At 37.2% G+C, this 20,190-nt stretch overlaps 1 protein-coding gene and 1 long non-coding RNA gene across 14 annotated transcripts in view; one reads left to right on the top strand and one right to left on the bottom strand.

Moving 5' to 3' along the window:
- The window catches only part of LOC144311555 (uncharacterized), a 45,604-nt gene extending 44,265 nt beyond the window's left edge, over nt 1–1,339 (top strand). The window contains exon 3 of the long non-coding RNA XR_013377170.1: nt 298–1,339. This is a non-coding gene — a long non-coding RNA (uncharacterized LOC144311555). The remainder of the gene's footprint in view (nt 1–297) is intronic.
- LOC144311523 (L-lactate dehydrogenase B chain-like) overlaps nt 1–13,963 on the bottom strand; it is a 146,409-nt gene extending 132,446 nt beyond the window's left edge. For 6 of the 13 annotated variants that reach the window (XR_013377138.1, XR_013377145.1, XR_013377148.1 and 3 more), the window contains exons 1-2: nt 13,273–13,960; nt 9,724–9,766 (exon numbers count right to left, since the gene is read on the bottom strand). The gene's annotated coding sequence lies outside the window, so the exon portion shown is untranslated. Of the gene's footprint in view, nt 1–9,723; nt 9,767–13,272 lie in introns of those variants that run through there. The other 7 variants (XM_077894177.1, XM_077894169.1, XM_077894187.1 and 4 more) reach the window with 4 other exon arrangements.
- Between the last annotated feature and the right edge of the window lie 6,227 nt (nt 13,964–20,190).

Raw genomic sequence — 20,190 nt, 5'->3', positions numbered from 1 at the left:
AGGGATTTGCAATTTCTCCTCCCTTCAGTTGAATTGCTTGGCATGTAATACTGCTATTTCTCAGAATTTAATACGCACATGAATTACCTGAGAATCTTCTTAAAATTCAGATTCTGACTCTGTAAGTCTGGATGGGAAACTGAGATTCTACATTTCTCACCACAAGTTCTCAGGTGATGCTGATGGTCTTTGACTTGGAGACCACAATTGGTATGGCGAAATGACAGGCAATTCTTTGCATATGTCTCAGTCACAACACCTTATACAACTTATTCTCCTTGTGTTTTCCTTTCTTAGGATCCATCAAGCATCTTATTAATTTGCAAGAAAATAAGAAGAGGAATCTTCCCTCCAATGATAAATATTTTATTTCACTAATACCAAAGAGACAACCCACTGCACTGTTTCTATCCTTTCTGCAAATGTAGTAACTTTTCAATCTAATGCTGAATGATAGCATCACCTTTAAAAGCATTAAAAATGGCAACTAGCTTAACTCACTGTAGTATCAACAATGTATATATTGGTGAAGAGAAGAGAGTATGAACAACCCTGATCCAGTTTGTACCCACACAAACCAAGACTACTTATAACTACCACCTTGCCAACAGCATTTGTAAGATGCCATCAATTGGAACATGCAACCTAATTTCAAAAACATACGACTGCAGAAAACCAATGTATGCCTCAGCATGGATGCAGTAGTGTAGTGGCCCATGGTCTTGTCTCTTTTACTCAAATGTACTGTTACTTAAGTGCAAGAACTAGGAAAGCCTTTGTCCTAAGCTCAGGGTCAAGGTAAGGATGTGTGGTGCAGATGCAACCTTAATGCTCTTCCAACAATGTCGTTTTAGCTGGGCCACTTATTTGTAACACGCATATTTGAAATCTTCTCTGGCTATGCCCACCCAGGGCTTACCGGGAGTAACCTGGGAGCACCCATGTGCTTGTCAGCTAACACTAGCCCAAGATGGTGGAGTGGTTAGTAATGGTACAAAAAAGGCTTATTTACTGTGTGATTTCTTGAGATTCTGGTAACTGTAATTTGCGTTTTCATACACTATGACTGGCTTACTCCCTCACTCCCACTCTCCTAGCTGGCCTGCATTTCATTTCTCCTTTTTATTCTGGGTGATGGCTCAAATCAAATAGAAATGCAGTGTCCCTGGGGCACCTGAGTGGCTCAGTGGTTGACTGTCTGCCTTTAGCTCAGGGCATGATCCTCAGGTCCCGGGACTGAGTCCCACATCAGGCTCTCTGCATGGAGCCTGCTTCTCCCTCTGCCTGTGTCTCTGCCTCTCTCTTTCTGTCTCTCTTGAATAAATAAATAAATATTTAAAAAATATATTGCTGAGGAAATCATGCAAAGTCTTAGTAACTGTAAAATTAGATTTTTATGATCTGATTTTTTAGCTTCAAAAACCATGACACAAAGGACAGCTATTCAAATAAGAAAAGCTCTTCACCTAAAGCAATCTCATTGGAATAGAAATGGACATTGTATAGTCCAAAACATGAGAATTTAAATAAAGTCATTACATTTTCAGACTTGAAAGGACTTTATTTTCTTTATTTATTATTTATTTTCTTTTAAAGGTTATATTTATTTATTCATGATTCTGGGACCCCAGGATCATGCTCTGAGCCAAAGGCAGACGCTCAACCATTAAGCCACACAGGCGTCCCTTGAAAGGACTTTAGAAATCATGTTTAAACCTCTTTATGTTCATAGGGTTGGGATCTTTATAGGCCTTGCCATCCTTATGATTCTAATATTCTTGATAATCTTAACATTTTATTCATATGAAAGCATGAGAGTGTTCAACACTTGATTCACAACAATAAAACTTTGTTTTGTATATGTTAAATCACAATATTTTAAGTTAAATATTTCTCATTTTGAGAAGGAAAATGAAAAGAGAAGTTTCTATCTATATTCTCTGTCCCTATATAATATAGAATTCATTAAAAGATGCATCTAATGACTCTGACTAGGCAGATATACAGCCAATAATCTTACTACTCAAGGCTTCTAAAAGTAACATAATTTCTGTTAAGATCTGGGGAATGGAGAAATCAAAGAATGATACCATTTTTATGTTAAGGTAGTATGTTTATAAGGGTTGGGGAAAATGCTTTTATAAGTGGGAAAAATATTCTCAAACTTTAAGCTAATTTTTTTCCTAAGCTTTATTTCACATTTCTTTCTTTTAATATTCATATTTTCTGTAAGGAAAATTGAATTTATTCTTAAAAATTCTTTATAGGAATCTGACTGCCTACATCTAAAAATCTTCCCAACAAATATTTAGATCCAGCCCCAATGTCCATCACTGAGAGTACTTTTAGTATTTCTTCACTCAGTATTATTCCCCAAGCAAATATTTATTGCATGCAAATGTCTTTGATATTTCTCTTCTATCATCTTGGTATGTGTGAGAATGTGGAATAGCAACGCAAGGCCTAAAAAGTCCCTCTGTACCCTGAAAAGGGTCTAATTTATGGATAAAGGAGCCTAGTTATTGAGGTTGGGAGGTGCCTGTATTGTCTTTTCCTTTCTTTTCACATATAAATTATATTAAAGAACCATTTTTGTGAAGTTCATACAATCGATATCCTTAAAATAGTTAGTTAGCTCATACAGCAGATGGCTACAAAAGTCCATAAACTGCTTTGGCCCTAACTACTTATCTTCATGTCTAGCTGGAGCAGACTGGCAGATCTGCCTACTGTGTAAGCAGAAAATCAGGAAACAAAATCTTTTTCAATTCCTTTGCTGGAAAGACAAGAAGTCATAAAGTCATGTTCCATAAAAACTAGAAATTTGGTGACCTCTTGTGGGGTAATTTATTAGCAGTTCATAATAAAGCAGTCCCAGAATGGAATCTGAGACAAGTTTTCTTTGTAGGTTCGTTACACTGACAGGCCTGCTGAGACCCAATGAGCCTGTTATTATTTTTTTTTTTGTAAAGATCTTTTTTTTTTAAGATTTTATTTATTTATTCATGAGCGACAGAGAGAGAGAGAGAGGAAGAGACACAGGCAGAGGAAGAAGCAGGCTCCTTGCAGGGAGCCCAACGTGGGACTCGATCCCGGGTCTCCAGGATCACACCCTGGGCTGCAGGTGGCGCCAAACCGCTGTGCCACCGGGGCTGCCCCCAATGAGCCTGTTATAACCTAGAAATGTCTATACATACGTAAAAGTTATCAATGCAGGGCAAATAACTGTATTTGGTTATATATTCAAGATAGCTTATCTATATATAAACACACATAGGGAGTGATTTTTTTCTTTATTTTTTTGGGGGGGAGGAGTGATTTAAATAAAGTATTAAATATATTAAGACACCCTAGAATCTTTTATCCATTAGATAGGAAGGAACCTTCCAATAACCCATTCAATATTTGATGGCTTTCTGCAAGGGATCTGATCACGAGGGAGTTTGAGAGATTATGGATAATCAAAGCTAAACTACTAGGCATTGTAGAAGTGCTCAATAAATGAATTAATGAAAAAATAAAGGATCCTCTTCATACTTAATAGTTAACATTAATATCATGAGGCCTTTCATAAGGCCACATAGTTGGTAAGGAAGCATTGTTATTTTATAGCTCTACCCTGTGTCATTTGTGTAGATTTGTATATTACAATTTGGTGCCTAGTAAAAAATACATAGAAATACTTGGCATATATTTACTGGTATGAATGAATGATTTTATAGAAAAAAAGATTTAACTGGACTTGTATTAAAGGAAATGTGTCTAAATCAGTCAGTTTGAGGGGAAATATTCATTCAGAGGGAAAAAAATGCATTTTGATTGTTTGAGAATTTGTACCAACATAAAAAGTGGGCAGAAGAATAAGTAATCTTACTGAAAACATCAGAAAATAATGAATAGGAAGAACAGTTCCCTGTCCTATTTAAATAAAACATGCACATCACATACCCTTTAGTGCCTTTTGGTCCTTTTCTACTCTTCATCATTTATATGATAAATTACTTGCTTCATAGAGAGCATTGTAACAAGCAGAAATAGATTTCTGTGGCCCATTGCAATTATGGCTCATTGCAATTAGAGTTGGATAATACTGATTAGACAGTTAGTCCAATCTTGACTAAAATAAACTAGCATTCCTTCTCCATTGAAGGCATGGCAATTTGGCGTTGGATGACTCCGAGTTACCTCACAAGTGACAACTGATGGAGGAGATAAAGCCATTATCCCACACTTAGAAAAATACTAGAATATTACCCCCCAAAATACAATGCTGTCCTTTGCTATTGAATGAGAAATAAAACAGCTAAAAGTGAATTGAATTAAAACATCAAACAATCAGATCTAGGGTTGTGATGGTTTTAGCGTAACCACTTTCATCACTTTCATCACTGGCACTGTATCAGAATATATCTATTCTCCATATCCTCTGGATATCACTTTTCAGAATTCTCTCTTAAAAGTGTTTCCTTAAGAATCATACTTGCCCATAAATTCTTCATTGAAAGATCTGAAATATACATAAAGTTGCTTTTTAATTTTTCCTTTTTAGCTCCTTTTTAGTTTTTTCTCCTTGAAATCCAGTCAGGTATCAGTCTCATAACTCCGAATGCATTAGGTGGGAATCAGAAATGTGAATATTTTAGAAGATAGGTCAATAGAAATAAAGGCTTTTGAATACCGTTTGAAAAACTAAGAACCAGGTTATCTGACATAGCTGTCCAAATATTAACAAGATTTCCTTTATTATACTTGTTTCAAAAGCTGATCATTTGTTTAGGAGATTGTACCTTGATTACAAAATCATTGGAAACTACACATAAAACCATATTTTCTGTTTTACAAAAGCTGCATTTCAACCTTGCCAAGTACAAGTCTGTTAATACTTACTTCTAGGTTTTAGAATTAAGGTGTAAGAAAAATAACAACTGATATCACAGAAATTCAAAGGATCATAAGAGACTGCTATAAACCAACAAAATGGACAACTGAGAAGAAATAGAAAATTCTTAGAAACATACAATGTACCAAAACTGAATCAGGAAGAAATTTAAAAATCTGAATAGACCAAGTATTAGTAAGAAGATTGAATTAGTAATCAAAAATCTCCCAACTAAGAAAAGCCCAAGACCAGATGGCTCCACTGGTGAATTTCACCAAACATGTAAAGAAGAATTAATACCGATCCTTCTCAAACTCTTCCAAAAATAAAAGATTAGGGAACACTCCCAAATTCATTTTTTTAGGGTAACTTTATCCTGATACCAAAACCAGAAAAGGACACTAATAAGAAAGAAAAAAATGACTCACAAATATAAGCCAATATTCCTGATGAATATAGAGGCAAAGTATTCTCAATAAAAGACTAGCAAACAGAATTCAGCAGCACATTAAAAGAATCATTCACCACAAGTAAGTGGCATCTATTCCTGAGATGCAAGGATGGTTCAACATATACAAATCAGTGCAATACATGATGTTAATAAAATGAAAGAAAAGAATATGCTCACCTCAAAAAATGCAGAAAAAATATTTGTTAAATTCAACACCTACTCATGATAAAAACTCTTAACAAATTAGGCATAAAAGGGAAATATCTTAACCTAATAAAGGCCATATATGATAAGCCCACAGCTAACATCATACTCAATGATAAAAGGATGAGTTTTTCCTCCAAGATTAAGAGCAAGCTAAGGGTGCCCACTATTATCACTCCTTTCAATAAAGTCCTGGTAGGCTTAGCTGGGCAATCAGGCAAGCAAAAGAAATAAAAGATATTAGAACTGGATAGGAAGTAGTAAAATTGTTTTTATTTGAAGATGATATGAGATTCTCTTTATATAGAGAAAATCCTAAAGACTCAACCAAAAACCTTTTAGATCTAATCAATGAATTTAGTGTAGTTGTAGGATACATAGTTAATATACAAAATCATAGCATTTCTATGCACTAAAATTTTTTTTGAAATAGAAATAAAGAAACTGATCGCATTTGTAATAACATTAAAGATAATAAAATTTGGGGGAATAAATTTAACTAAAGAGGTGGAAGATCTGTACACTGCAAAGTAAAAGTCATTGGTGAAAGAAATTGAAGAAGACACAAATAAAGGAAAGGTATTTTGTATCCGTGGGTTGGAAGAACAATATTGTTAAAATGTCAATACTACTGAAAGCCATCTATAAATTCAGTGCAATCCTTATCAAGATTCCACTGGCATTTTTTCAGTAGAAAAAACACTCCTAATATTTATATGGAACCCCAAAAGACTTCCAAATAGCCAAAGAAATCCTTAAAAAGAAGAACAACACAGGGGTAAGACACTTCCTAATTTCAAGCTATACTATAAAGCTATAGCTATCAAAACAGTATGGTACTGGCATAAAAACAAACAGACCAATAGACCAGAACTGAGAGCACAGAAATAAATCCAAGCATATATGGTCAACAAATATTTGACAAGGGAGCCAAGAATGCTTGATGGAGAAAAGACAGTCTCTTCAACTGTTGAGATCATTAGACAGTCACATGTAAAAGAATTAAATTGGATCCATATCTTATACCCATCACAAAAATTAATTCAAAATTGATTAAATACAAATATAAGACCTGAAATCATGAAACTCCTAGAAGAAAACATAGAAACAAAGCTCCTCGATTTGGGTCTTTGCATCCCACCTAAAACACTTTATTTCTATTCCCACGTTTTTTTCATAAGGCTCACTGTAGAGATGAATAATAAATTATCATGTTGATGTAATATCATTTATTAATCATTTGCTTTATGGTTGTATTAGTTGTTTGTAATTTATTTGCTATCAAATATAATGCTGTGGTGTTGCAATATATAAGTTTTTAGAAGGCTTTATTATCACCAATAGTTTGTGCTATATCTCTTTTGAAATAGTTTAAGATCTCTTAGGGCCCCAGCAAAAAAAAAAAGAAGATGGTTGATTCCAAAGGCTTTTACTCAAGAAAGTTTAATGAAAGGACAGTTTACCAATGTGTGGGAAGGATTAAATGTACCAAGGTAGGTTAAGTACATAGAGGCTAACAAAAGTAAGACACCATCACCAAGCCATTAAACTTGAAGTGCAAAGATAGGGAACCTGGTGAGAGGTGGAACTGTGGACACAGGTTGCCCAGTGGTAAGCTGTGGTGTTGGAAGAAAATAGCTACCGCTGAAACTATGATGAAGCTGGGAAGGGTGGGATAAATACTCCTACTTTTCTCTCCTCCTGTCTTCCCATCTCCCGCCATGTGGCCAATTGGCTGAGCCCAACTGGAAGCCATGGAGGGGTATGAGGGTAGGGAAGATACCTGATGGAATAGAGGTCAGCCTCCTGGGTCACAGAGAATGTATCTACATGGGGACTGGGATGGTAGGCAGAAAAAAACTAGTGTAGAAGGCCTGTATTTTATTAATTAAAAGTTGAAGAAGCACAATATTCAAATATTTAAAATTGTAATTTTTTCTCAGCATTCCCTGCCACCTTTCCTGTTTTCTTTTACTCCATGGGACTTATTATCCTTTAGCATATTTTATAATGTTATACTTTATTTTCTATCTCTCTCACAAAAAAACTAAGCTCCTTGAAGGCAAAAATTTTGCTCATTTTCTCCACTGCTGTGACCTCATTATATATTTGTTGAATGAATGAATATATTAAGGGTACCTACCAAACCAGAGAAGAAATTTTTATATAGGAATTTTTTAGAAATAAAAATAACTAAAGATATAAAAGATTTACTCTGAATGTGTGAATATTGTAATATGGTTTTTCAAAGCAAAGAACTTATGCTTTAAATGATTTTCAAATATTCTGCAATTCATAATAAATGAAACAAAGGAACTCAAATTTAATACAGCATATAAAAATAACTCTAATTAGTAAATGTGCATTAGTAAAATGAATATAGTGTTTTCTTATTTAAAACTAATGGCATTGGGGATTCCTGGGTGGCTCAGCCGTTTAGCGCCTGCTTTCGGCCCAGGATGTGATCCTGCAGTCCTGGAATCGAGTCCCACATTGGGGTCCCTACATGGAGCCTGCTTCTCCCTCTGCCTGTGTCTCTGCCTCTCTCTCTCTCTCTTTGTGTGTCTCTCATGAATAAGTAAATAAAATATTAAAAAAATAAAATAAAACTAATAGCATTAATATAATTCAATGCCAAAGACTTAATGGTAAAATAAATAAATACTTTTTGTGAGTTAATTGTCCTTTAGAATGGCATATCTCTCAATTGCAAATCAGAACATATAAACCACATTTTTATGCTGTTGGTTTTCTGTGTAAACTTAGAGCTGTTGTTTACTTATGTTCTTCATTAAGGTTAAAACTTTGAGAGACTAATGGTACCAGCATGAAGCAGATGTGTAGCGCATATTCAGTCCCTACTATGTGATAATATTGCAAAAACATCATATACGTAATTTATAGCAGATTGATATTAACTGATGTGTTTCCCACTTTACCCCCACCCACGCTCCCATCCCCAGACACTAGAATTTAAGATCCATAAGAATAAAGACCTTGTTTTCCTTGTACACCACTGTATTTCCAGCTACTGCACTAGAACTTGGCACATGGTACCTGCTCAAGAAATATTTTTTGAATAAATATTGTCTGTACTCCTCAGCAGCAAAACTATAGCAAGGAATTTATAGAGCATTTTGTTTATATAAGAATAGCAACAGATGGTCTTTCCCTTCAATGAGCTTACAAGGAAGGTAAAACATCCTTGTGTAAGAGATACAATCAAAATAATATTGGAGCAGAGGAAGTTGAGTCAGATTACTCAGCTCAGGATGCCCAACTCCTGACCTGGAGACTATTTGTCCTTAGGTACAAACTTTTCCTTACAGTATCAGCTTCAGTGACGTTAAAATAAAGTCATAATGGCACACACTTCACAGGGCTCTTGGGAGATTTAAATGAAATAAAGTATATAATAAGCTTAGCAAAATATTAACATATAGCAAGAACTCATTAAATGCCAATTGTTAGTGTTTATAGTTGCTACTAAAAAATTCTGTGATTTAATTAACTGCTATAAAGTTGAAAAAATATTTGCTGGTATTACCTCTGATAATTATAGCTCATTCTTATTTAATTAGTTGTATTGGACAAAAAGTAACCTACATCTGAAATTCATAGTATATGCCTCAACAAACAAGAAATTTATTAATCATGAATTAACATTATGAAGTAAAAGAGATTCTATAGGAATGAGCAACTTTCGCAACCAACTTCTTAATCATCCAAATTACGGGGAAGCAGGGGTATTTAAAACAATGTACAATTGTTAATGAAACTAGGAACTTTTGCTAATCTGTGTAAATTATCTTTAACAATGAGAGTTTAGCTCACTAATCTGTAGACATGTCTTTTATGTAACACTATTTCCCATTTACTTGCTTCTGGCACTATTCAAGACTATATGCCTTTCTCCACAAGGTGCCTATGCTTTGATCTGTAAAATATTATCTTTAACCACAAATGCCTGAGTTAAGTCTTACAGAGCAAAATACTATAAAGAATATGTTGAAATAGAATTATCTAAAACTTGGATCATTTATTAGTACTTGAGCAAGATTTTCTCCTAGACAGTTAGTCATACAGGTTTTTACATTCATAGATGTAACATTTTTATGTATAAAATCAAAAGGCTGGTATTTCTAATTCAAACATCACACAGATATATAAAATAATGAAAGAGATTTACCTAGTACACCAAATATTTCAATCTGTTTTCCACTATAACGTATCTGAAAAACAAAAGACCCAAATCCTAATTGTTCAAATATGAAATTAAAATTCAACATTACAAGTCTTCCAAAAGAAGTGACACACTTGGCTATACATTTATATGTATACACACATATATTCTGTCTTTGCATTTATCTCCTTCACAGCAAGGGTATTAGAATATGTAAATATGTGTTACAACTGCTAGAACTCTGGAACAATATTGTAATCTGAAAAGTCAATGCTGATTTATTCCAGACATCATTTGACAAAAATGGTACATCAGAAAGAAGTAAAATATTATGAGATTTTTATTGCAAATAAGGTTCACATATACTTTCAAAGAAAATGAGTGGGAAAAGAGAGAATCTTTAAAATGTCTTCAAGATTAATGCCAAGACACTCTGAATTGGCCATGTCACAGAATAGCAGAAGGATGTTAAACTTAACTACCATCTTCACATACATATGCTATAGTTTTTAGAGACAGTTTTCACTTGGGCTTATTTATTCAGACAGTATTATATTCCCAATAATAATAATGTTTATTTCTTCATCCTGTTTAAATCAGGTTTAAGCACACAGCCGTAGCATGTTGAATTTTTAAGAAACAAAATCAGTCCAGTTTCATGAGTTTGGGCTTTTTATTCCATATTTGAATTTATTTTTCCTGGAAAGGAAAAATAGTTATAGCAGCACCTGGTATGGTGCCATGAACATAGTGGAGGTTTAATAAATATTTATCACTGTTGAAGTTAAAAGAAACACTGATCTGCACTCTGCGTGATAGGTTGGAAAGGACCATACTGCTTGCAAAAAGCATAAACATTTGGTGAAGAATGTGAATCTTGGGCAACTTTTGAAAATGATTATTTTGCAAGTAGTTTAATCTATTACAGAAAGGATAAAATGTTACCTATAACTATGATTAAGAATCATTAAAGTCTAAAGAACTATTTAAAAAAGCAGATTCTACAGAATGCTGAAAAGTCTTATTACTCTTTGTGTTGTGATCTGGTTGGCTTTAGCCACAGATTCAGAAGAGAACTCCAGCTGCAGGAGAGAGGAAGGTAAACCAAGTGGGGATAGGGCCAGCCTAATGTATAGGACTCTAAAATTCCTCCTAATTTCACCTTCTAGGGAGTCCAGTCCAGCTTAATGTTGATAGTCATCATCTGAAATATGCCAGGTGAGAGCATGTCACCAGAAACTGGTTAAATGGGAAATGCTATTATCTCAATAGATGACAGTTTTATGTTTGGAGAGGGAGTGGTTGTCTGGGTTATAAGAGGGCCTTAGCCAGTGGACTACAGACAGGAGAACGGTGGGATAGGACCCAGATCCCCCAGAGAGAAGGGGCTGGCAAGAGTAGTCAGCTTTCCAGGCCCAGACAATATGGCCAGGGTTTGGGGCTGGAATCCATTACCAGTAGAGAAGGAAGTTCAAACACAGAAGAGAGGCAAGAGTCTAGGTGTACAGTAGGATTGGAATTGGGACCAAAGAGCTTAAGGTTGCTGGCCACATAGTCATTGATACAGGCTCACTCAGCAGCAGACTTAGGGCAATAGATAAGTTCCAGACACTTTTTGTTGATAGGAATGAAACTCCTGACAACCTGTGAAGCTTGAGTCTCATCTGAGTAACAATTTGATGATGTTGTGTCTATAGGTTGATGTTAAAGTCCTATCTTGGGCATGGCTATGCAAGAAATGTCAGTTTTAAGTATTAGATTTTTATTTTGGAAAAAACTTAAATAAACCCAAATCTATATTAAAATTGACCATTCACTTATATACTGGAATGTCAGCTCCACAAAAAGCATCTTTGTCTCTTTGTTCACTGAAGTATGCCATATGCCTAACTGGCACATAGTTAACATTCACTAGTTATTTGTCAAGATAAACAATAAATTAGCCGAATATTAAGTGCCATATGAATGACCTGAAAGCTTCAATGCCCTGACAGAGACCCTTATCTCCTGTAACAGCAGTGCTGAAATCGTGAAAAATCAAGCACAGAACTTTAAACTGCAACTAACTGAATTGCAATACAAGTTGAACTCCCAGATTTATGGAGTGTCTGTTGCTAAAGTCAGGGCATTTACTAGGAAGGGATGGGATCCTAAAAGTTGGAATGTGCGAAGACTCTGTTGATGCTGGGAGCACTGAACCCCTAAATTCTGATGAGTCTTCTTTGCCAGTGGAAGCAGACCCTCCACCCAAATTTAATGAGGCCTTTAATGAGGAGAGAAGAGAACTCTCCACCCTAGTCTGAGGGGATTAATCCTAAGAAAACTATAGCAGCCTCTCCTGAAGCACTTGCCATGCAAGACAATGCTTAGTCTCCTCAGGACCAACCACTACCACCCCTCTTTGCTTCTAGACCTAATACGTGACTCAAACCACAAAAGGTCCCCAAAATCGAGGTTACAAAGTGTGATCCATAATATGTATGCTACACTCCCCCCAAATATTTAAACATTCTAATTTATAGGGTCAGAAATCTGGAGGACATGTATGGAAATAGATATTGAGGATGTGGAACAATAGTGGAAGGAACATAAAACTAGATCAGGGGCTGATTTTATTCCTATGGGCTCACTAAGCAGAAATTCTGTATTGAACGTTACAGCTTGGGGAGTTAGGAAGGGCTCTAATTGTTTCTTTGATTGGTTGGCTGAAACATGGACCAAGTGGTGGCCCACAATGAGCAAGGTGGAAATGCTGGACATGCCTTAATTTAATGTAGGAGAAGGGTCTCAAAGACTTAGGAAGATGGGAATATTCTAGTGGATTTGTCTTTTAAGACCTACTCACTCACTCACTCCAGAATACATACCTTTCATCAAGACTGAGAAACAAATTTGTGAGAAGATCTCTAGCATCTTTGAAGATGTGATCACCTTTCTCTGAAAACCAGACCTTACAGTAGGGATGACAGTCACTGAATTGGGAAACCTAAATGAAATCAAAGTGGATCCTCATGTGGCAGGGGCAGGAGTAAAATGAGTGCACTCAACCATCAAGGCAATATGGGCATGGTTATGATAATAGACAGCAGAGTCAAAGCAATAGTCAGAATAGTTCAACTCACAAAGACCTATGGTGCTGGCTAGCTGATTATGGTGTTCCTATAAATGAAATAAATAGGAAGTCTACTAAATTCTTATGTGATCTGTATAAGCAAAAAAGTTCCAAATCAATTGAATAAAAGCCTAAGTACAATCATAAAAATAGAGAGCCGTGGTCTCTCAATCATTTCCCACACTTGAGCTAGTTTACAGACCCAAACTCCTTGAATGAAAGAGAGGCTACATTTCCATGAGGATAGACCCCACTACAACTGTTAAAAATGTATACTGTTAATCTTTTTCTCAGTCTTTCCTGCAGGGATTTATGGCTCTTTACCAGAGGACCTGTGCACTAGGGAAAAGGAAATAATCAGGTATTTCAGGGATTACTTGACACTGGCTCTGAGTTGACACTAATTCCAGGAGACCCAAATGGTGACCCAAATGGTGTCAGACCTGAGACTGTCAGGACTCCTTCCTTCTGATTAGCTCCAAGCTTTTTCTTGTCAGATTTCACTTCTTTCTTTTAGCAGTTCTGAGGATCCCTAGAAGAGAAAGCCTACTTATGAGGGCTGCTGGCAAAAGACCTTTAGCATGAATTCTAATGCACCTCTAGAAGCACAGAGAGGGGAAATACCTTATGGAGAATACTTTATTTCCTTATTATTAGGGCTCTGAGCACATCAAAGGGTGTTTAGAAAATCTGAAAATTTCCCCTTGGGAAGCCCTGGTAGCGGCACAGTGTGTTGTTTTTCCAGGATAAGGAAAGCACCACAGTGATGTGCTAAAGTTTTCCTTTCTTCTCCAAATAAAACCCAAACACTGGGAATAAAAAAAAAAATCACTGTGGTCACCAGCCAGAGTAAAAGCTTATAAAAGTCAGGTGGTCAATGGAGTTTCGGGCCAGATCCACCTCACAGTACACCCAATAGGTCAACCAAACTCCAAGGACAGACCAAAATAACCCAGCTTTGGAACTCATAATTAGAAGAGACATACTTAATAGCTAGCAGAATTCCCACATTCATTTTCTGACTTGTAGAGTTTGGGTTGTTATGGTAGAAAAGGCCAAGTAGAAGCCCTTGGAATGGCCTTTACCTAGAAAAATAGTAAACCAACAGCAACACATTCCTAGAGGGGTTGTAGAGATCAGTGCTACCATCAAGGATTTTAAAAATGCAGAGATGATGAGTCCCATCACATCCCCTTCAACAAGCCTATCTGATGTGTAAAAAAGACGGGTGGATCTTGGGGAATAACCGTGGACTACTGTTAAGTCTAAAGATGTGGTTACTTCAATTGCAGCTGCTATACCAGATGTGGTTTCATTGCTTTAGCAAATTAACACATCTTCTAGCACCTGATATTCAGTTATTGATCTGGCAAAAGCCTTTTTCTCCATCCTTGTCACTAAAGCCCACCAGAAGTAATTTGCTTTCAGCTGGCAAAGCCAGCAAAAGACCTTCCTATTCTACCTCAGAAGTATACCAACTTTCCAGCCCTATGTCATAATTTAGTTCATAGAAATCTTGATCACCTTTCTCTCCACAAGATATTACAAGATAATACTGGTGTATTACAGTCTGATGATATTAGACTGATTAGATGTAGCAAGCAAGAAGTACTCTAAACTGATTAGGAAGACATTTGTGTGTTGGCAAGTGAGAAATAAATCTGACAAAAATTGAGGGGTCCAGTGATGTGGGGCATCTCAAGAAATCCCTTCCAACATGAAGAATGAGTTACAGCATCTAGCATCTAGTCCCCTACAATAAGAAAAAGAGCCACAACACTTTAAGGGCCTCTTCAGAGGCCCTTCAGGTTTGGACGCAATGTATCCCTCATTTGGGCATGCTACTCCACCCATTTACCAAGTAACCTGAAGAGCTGCTAGTTTTGTGTAAGGCCCAGAATAAAAGAAGGCTCCCTTCCCTCTGATATCACATAATACCCTAGAGTAATCATCCTGGTAGCAGGTTGATTGCACAGGGTCCCTTCCACTATAGAAGAGGCAGAGTTTTGTTTTTACTGGGATAGATGCTCTAGCTATTGATTTGCCTTCCTTTAATGCAGTGCTTCTGCCAAAACTACCATCTGTGGACCTAGAGAATGTCTATTCACTCTTATGGTATCCCACACAACATTACTTCTTCTTCTTCTTTTTTTTTTTTTCTACAACATTGGGTGTGGGTGTGTTTGAGACAGGGGTTTCATTTTTTAATTTTGTATTGTTATTTTTATTATTTGTAATTTAAATCTGACGACTACTCGCACAGTTGTCTTTCCCCAGCTGGAGAAGCCCTGGTGCTGCCTTCTCTGTGGGGGGCGGGGCAGGAGGGAAGAGTTGGGGGGCCGGGAACCAACAGCTGGCACCTTGGCAGCCACCAGGACCGAGAGTCCAGCCCAGCCTGGCCCGGACGGGTGGGAACTGGCTTCCCCAATTCCACCTGGACTCCGTGACCTCTGGGAACCAAGCCAGACCCCCTGCCCCCCACCTCCAGGGCCTCGCCTTCCGGACCCCTCCAGGGCCCATCAGCCTGTGGACCCTGTCTTCCTGCCAGAGCCCCGCCCTCCCCCAGGGGCTGTCAGTAAAGGCCTGCAGCCCCCCTAGGGCCCTGAGCCCCGAGCCCGAACCCGAGGCAGGGACGGAATAAATGTTTGTATGGATTTAAAAAAACAAGAAACATGGGGATCCCTGGTGGCGCAGCGGTTTAGCGCCTGCCTTTGGCCCAGGGCGCGATCCTGGAGACCCGGGATCGAATCCCACGTCAGGCTCCCGGTGCATGGAGCCTGCTTCTCCCTCTGCCTCTCTCTCTCTCTGTGTGACTATCATAAATAAATAAAAAAAAATTAAAGAAAACAACAACAACAAAAAAAAAAACCTCACTTCACAGTAAATGAAGTGTGGCAATGGGCCCAGGTTCACAGAATTCCCTATCTTACTATGTTCCCCACCATCCTGAAGCAACGACTTGATAGAACAATATAGGATGGCCTTTTGATGACTCAGTTATAGCAACAGCTAATTGCCAATACCTTGTAGGGCTGAAACAAGGTTTTCCAGAAGATTGTGTATACTCTGAATCAGTGTTCAATATATGATATTATTTCTCCCCTAGCCAGAATTCATGGGTCCAGAAATCAAGGGATGGAAATGGGAGTAGCAGCACTCAGTATTACTCTTCATGACTCACTAGCAAAATTTCTGCTTCCTTTTCTTGCAACTTTATGTCTGCTGGCCTAGACGTCTTAGTTTCAAAGGAAGGAATGCTTTCACCAGGAGTCACAACAATGATTCCACTGAACTAGAAATTAAGACTGTCACCTGGCCACTTTGGACTCCTTGTGTCTCTGAATCAACAGGCAAAGAAGGGAGTTACTGTGCTGTTTTGAATGAATGATTCTGACTGCTACTAGGATATTGGACTGCTATTCCACAATGGAGGGTAGGAAGAGTATATCTGGAATAGAAAGATCTCTTAATAATCCCATGCTTTGTGAGGAAACTACAAAAATTCAATCCAGGCAGAACTACTAAAGCCCAGACCTTTCAAGAATAAAGGTTTTGGTCACCTCATCAGGTAAACAACCATGACGAGCTAAGGTGCTTGATGAAGGCAAATGGAATACAGTAGTAATAGTAGAAGAAGGTAGTAGAAGAAAATAGTAGAAGAAAGTAGTTATAAATACCAACTATGTTGGTATTTCTGAATAGTTACAGAAATAAGCACTTTAATCATCATGAGTTTTTTCTTCTTATTTTGTTGAGAATATGTATGCAGTTATATTAGTGTGTATGTGTGTATCTTGTTTATTCCCTCTTTTATTCTCCTATTATGTAACATAAAATGTATTGACTTTATATCATAATACTTAAGGAGTGCTCATTTTACATCATAGTATTCAAGTTACAGAGCATCAAGAAGAATAGTAAACAACACTCAAGGACTTTACCTCCTCTTCTAGAGAAGGGGGCATTTTCACTTATACACAGTATAGCTGTATTGCCTTAAATGAATTTATACTTGTCATTGTCTTCATTTGGAGAGTAAGTACAGTTTAAAGAGATGGCTATAGGTGACAAATTGATAAGGAGTGAACTCATGATGGTTAATTTTAATTGTCAACTTGTCTGAGCTATGGGGTGCCCTGATATTTGGTAAAACATTATTCTGAGTGTCTCTATTAAGGTGTTTTGGGCTAGTTTAACATTTAAATCCAGAGACTGAGTGAAGTATATTGCCCTCTCTAATGTGGCTGGGCCTCATCCAATCCATCAAAGCCATAAATAGAACTGAAAGGCTGACCCTCAAGTAAATAAGAGGGAATTCCTCCTGCCTGACTGCCATCAAGCTGGGAACTGGAACTATACCATTAGCTGTCCTAGATCTCCAGCTTACTGACAACAGATTTTGGAACTTTGTCAGCTTCCATAACAGCATAAGCCAATTCCTTACAAAAAATATACAGAATATGTATGTATTGTACAATTTCATATATTTCCTATTGATTTTGTTTCTCTGTAGAACCCAAATACATGGAGTTGCAGACTGGTTAATTCAGTGGCACTGAAGTATTAAGGAGCAGTTTCTTGCCACCTTCTCACTCTGCCATCTTAACATCCTGTTTATCATCTTATGCTGGTTCCTCGCATGGTCTCAGTGGCTGCAGCAGCTGTAGACATCACTTCTTCACCCAGCCACCCTGATAGTTGGAATAATGTTACTGGGTTTTAACATGTTTCTTTTTAAAAGCAAGCCTTTCTGAGAAATAACTGCAGAAGACTTCCTTCATCAAAAGATGAAATGAGAATTGGACAGAGAGATCACACACTGCTTCTTAATCCAGTCTCTGGAGTACAGAATAAAATTACAATGATTGTTTAACAGTAGTCAGGTTTATCCCCTTGAGACAAGGGATCTGATCACTTTCTCTGAGCCAATGGCTACACACACAGCAGGTGAACAACTGAACAAGTTTTAACAGCAAGAAAGAAGAGGAGAATAAACTTGAAAGCAAACATCAGGATCTGCTGTAAGTATCCTGCCCTAGGATAGCCCTCCATTTCCATGTAGATGGGAAGCTGAAATTTCCTAATGGTTCTGAATCTCAAAATCAGATGTTCCCACTAAGTGATTAAGAGCTGTACGGAGTCCATAACTCAGGTCTCCACCCACCCCTTCAAGATTGAAGCAATCACTGTACCAGCTGTTGGGACTACTGGCATTTTCAACTTTTATCTGATTCCTCCTTGGGAACTGACTTTAGCTGAAGAAAGAACCCTCCATTCACCAGGTTGCAGTGGGGTGGAAATAAAATACTGACCCAGCTAGGAAAAAAAAGGTGCAGCCCCTTTTGCCTCAGTGCTAAGGTCATCCCAGCTTCACACTTCCCTGTAGCATTGGTTGAGGTCTTTATTATGACAGCATTCTAGTTCAATCTCTCCTTTTACCCAAACCTACTTTCTTCATTCACCACCTTCCACCTCACTCCCAGGCATAAATGCCAAGAACCCTCCCAAATAAATTTCCCCATATACAAATCTTAGAGTCTATTTTGTGGGAAAACCAATCTGCTCAGGAGCAGACCACAGAGAGGACTGGGCCACAGTTGGGATATTCAGGTATGCTCCACTAGTGGAGACTATGTTCTGACATCTTCTTCAGAGCAGGAATTATGTCTGTGGTGAAATACATTTCAATGTCTGTAACTTCTGTTTTTCTTAATTGGTATATGAAGTTCAAATTTAAGATCAAATTTTTTCCTAATCTAGCTGTGGAGATAGATACATTTTTAAAAATAAATAAATAAATAAATGTCTAAAAAAGTACTCCCTTTGTGCTGGTATCTTTCATAAAAAGGCATGGCCATCTTTGCATAAATTGCTTTAAAAACAGTGATCAAAATAGATTCATCTGTTCCCATTAGAAAGAAACATCATTACTAAGCAGTGCCTAGGATTTTAGAACTATTTGGAGATATTTCAAAGGATCTCCCATAAATAACACCTATAATGTATAAAGAATAGTCTTGGAGATATAAAAAAGAGTAAGAGATATTGCCTTAAGGAGATATACCCTAGTGGAGTAGAGAAGTGGAAAAATGTAGTGTGAAAAATGCATGAGGGTGAGGGAATTATGAGATGACCTGGCCTATCACCCCATTCAGCCTATAGAATAAGAGAGACTTACCAGAGGTGAGTCAGAAGTGCACTTAGCAGAAGGTACACGTGCAAAGAGGAAGGGAGTTCCTGGAACTCCCTGGAAAAGAGGAACATATGTATAGGCCCACATATAAAAGCAAGTAGGAATCATTCTAAAAACTGAAAGTATTATTATTACCATATTCCCAGTACCCAGAAACAGTGCCTAACAAATGCCGAATCCTCAATCAATACTTGCTAAGTAGATGAATGAATAAATGGAGTAGTTGCACTCAGTTGACACATTGAGAATAAGGAAGGAAAGGGGTAAGAAATGATGTTATAAGGGTACATAGGTATCAGATCATGAAAATTCTTCCTAATATGTCAACTTAAAGGGTTTAAACTTTATTCTGGAAGATGTGGAAAATTTTAAAATTCAAATATGGTGGCTATGAGCAGAGTTGCTGATAGTCATACACAAAATAGATTTAGAAGCACAACTGAGGTAGGTAAAGAGACCATCACAGGAATCCAGGCAAGACATAGCAAGGGCTTGAGAAAAGGCAACAAAAACAGAGAAATCATAAAAATCAATAAATCGTGGAGATATTTTCAAAGTACTATGAACAAGACTTGGGTAACATTTTTGATGGGGGTCTTTGGTGAGATACAAACACCATTTGCTTTGAAAGATCTTAGGAATTTTACTGGCCATTTAGTGTCCACTGGACAATGTGAGTTAGTTGTCCTAATTGATCCTATGTCTGGAAGTGAAACTTTCACAGAGTCATTATATTCCCCAATAGTATCATATATTCTCTGGTTTTCTCTGTTCTAACTCCTTCAAGTTCCATGGTAACCCACGTAAGTAATAAAGGTAAAAGAAAGAAAGATTTCTGGTGTCTATATTCTTCACGGCTCTTGATTTTTCTTGATGCTTCAAAAAGTAGTCCTTGACACCAAATTTTAATTATTCTGAAGAAATAACAAGTTAGCTAAATATTACCAAGGGGGAGGAAGATATATTTTGTACCTTTCCTAATCTATATTCTTCTTCGAGGGAAGCTGTAGCTAAACCCAAACTAAGATATTTATGGATCTTAATAAAGTTCCTAAGAATAAGCTGGGATATAGAAAAGCAACAGGAAGGCCAGGCTACCTACTCATGTTATGCCATCCTGAAGAGATGATCACAGTTAGTAAAGGCAACAGGGGAGGGAAAAAGTAAG

The sequence above is a fragment of the Canis aureus genome, chromosome 1, assembly GCF_053574225.1.
Source record: "Canis aureus isolate CA01 chromosome 1, VMU_Caureus_v.1.0, whole genome shotgun sequence".
NCBI classification, from domain to species: domain Eukaryota; kingdom Metazoa; phylum Chordata; class Mammalia; order Carnivora; family Canidae; genus Canis; species Canis aureus.
Note: the sequence above shows the minus strand (reverse complement) of the source record. Positions and strands in the feature narration are given on the sequence as shown.